Source organism: Homarus americanus, unplaced genomic scaffold (genome assembly GCF_018991925.1).
Source record: "Homarus americanus isolate GMGI-L3 unplaced genomic scaffold, GMGI_Hamer_2.0 scaffold367, whole genome shotgun sequence".
NCBI classification, from domain to species: domain Eukaryota; kingdom Metazoa; phylum Arthropoda; class Malacostraca; order Decapoda; family Nephropidae; genus Homarus; species Homarus americanus.
The window spans coordinates 7,219,934-7,222,249 of NW_024743709.1; positions in this window are offsets into that span (position 1 = coordinate 7,219,934).

The window sequence follows — 2,316 nt, forward strand, 5'->3', positions numbered from 1 at the left end:
TCTTTGGTGCATGTGTGCCAGAGTGCTTGCATGTGTACCGAAGTGCTCTTGGGTGCATGTGTGCAAAGTGCTCTTGGGTGCATGTGTAAGTGCTCGGTGCACTGTGTGCGGAAGTGCTCTTGGGTGCATGTGTCTGTTGTTCTTGGGTATGTGTGCCAAAGTGCTCTTGGTGCATGTGTGCAGGAGGTGCTCTTGGGTGCACTGTGCCAGTGCTCTTGGGTGCGTGGTGCCAGTGCTCTTTGGTTTATGTGTGCCAGTGCTCTTGGGTGCATGTGTGCAGGGTGCTCTTGGGTGCATGTGTGCCAGTGTTTGGTGCTTGTGTTGGCTCTTGGGTGCGTGTGTGCAGGGGTGCTCTTGGGTGCATGTGTGCAGGGGTGCTCTTGGGTGAATGTGTGCCGGGGTGCTCTTGGGTGTGAGCAGAGTGCTTTGGTGCACGTGTGCGGAAGTGCTCTTGGTTGCATGTGTGTGGGTTGGTTTGTGTGAGAGTGCTCTTGGGTGTATGTGTGCCGGGGTGCTCTTGGGTGAATGTGTGCCGAAGTGCTTTGGGTGCAGTGTGGGTGCGTGTGCAAGTGCTCTTGGTGCATGTGTGCAGAAGTGTTCTTTGGTGCATGTGTGCCGGGAAGTGACTGATTGGGTGCATGTGTGAGGGGTGCTCTTGGTTGCACGTGTGCTAAGAAGTGCTCTTGGGTGCATGTGTACCAGGGTTCTTTGGTGCATGTGTGCAAAGTGCTCTTGGGTGCATGTGTACTGAAGTGGTCTTGGTGCACTGTACCAAGTGCTCTTGGGTGCATGTGTGCCGAAGTGCTCTTGGGTGCATGTGTACTGAAGTGCTCTTGGGTGCATGTGTGAATGTGGGTGCATGTGTGCCAGAGGTGCTCTTAGGTGCACGTGTGCCAAATGCTCTTGGGTGCATGTGTTCCGAATTGCTCTTGGGTGCATGTGCCAGGGGTGCTCTTGGGTGCATGTGTCCAGAGTGTCTTGGTGCATATGTGCGAGAATAACTCTTGGGTGCATGTGCCAGGGTGCTTTGGGTGCGTGTGTTCCGAAGTGCTCTTGGGTGCATGTGCTGAAGTGCTCTTGGGTGCATGTGTGTGAGGAGTGTTTTTGGGTGCATCTTGGGTGCTAATGGCTGTCAGAGTGCATTTGGTGCACTTGTGCCAAAAGCCTTTCTTGGGTGCATGTGTGCAGGTGCTCTTAGAGGTAGACGTGTACCGAAAGTGCTCTTGGGTGCATGTGTGCCAGTTTTTCTTGGGTGCATGTGCACCAAGGGGCTCTTGAGTGCATGTGTGCCAGAGTGCATTGGGTGCATGTGTACCAAAATGCTCTTGGGTGCATGTGTGCGAGTGCTGGGTGCATGTGTATTAAAGTGCATTTGGTACTACCGTGTGGAGAATGCTCTTGGTGCACGTGTACCAGGAGTGCTCTTGGGTGCATAATATTGCCAGGCTGTCTCCAGTGCATGTGTGCAAAAATAAATTGGTGCATGTGTGCCAGAAGTGTTCGTGGGTGCACGTGTGCAAGAAGTGCTCTTGGGTGCATGTGTGCCAGGGAAATACTCTTGGTACCGCGTGTACCGAGAGTGCTCTTGGGTGCATGTTGCCAGGCTGCTTTCTTGGAGTGCATGTGTTTGCAGAAATGTCTTAGATTGCATGTGTGCCGGAGTGCTCTTGGGTGCATGTGTGTCAGAGTGCATTTGGTGCTGCAGTGTACCGAGGAGTGCTCTTTGGTGCACGATGTGCCAGTGCTGTTGAATGCATGTGTGCCAAAATAAATTGGTGCATGTGTGCCGAAGTGCTCTTGGGTTCATGTGTTTCCAGTGTTCTTGGGTGCGTGTACCAGAAAGTGCTCTTGGGTGCATATTACCGAAATACTCTTAGGTGCGTGTACCAGGTGCTCTTGGGTGCATGTGTGCCAAAGTGCCACTGAATTTTGATGTGCCAGAGTGCTCTTGGGTGCAGCATGTGTGCCGAAGTGCTCTTGGGTGCATGTGTACTGAAGTGTGCTTGGGTGCATGTGCCAGAAGCGCTCTTGGGTGCACGTGTGCCAGGGGGTGTTCTTGGGTGCACGTGCCGCAGGGGTGCTCTTGGGTGCATGTGTGCTGAGGTGCTCTTGGGTGCACGTGTATCAAAGTGCTCTTAGGCTGCATGTGCCAGGGTGCTCTTGGGTGCATGTGTGCCAGGTGCATGTGTGCCAGAAGTGCTCTTGTGTGCAGGGGTGCTCCTTGATCGAACGTGTGCCAGGGAGTGCTCTTGGGTGCATGTATGCCGAAGTGCTCTTGGGTGCATGTGTACCAGAAGTGCTCTTGGGTTGTGTGTA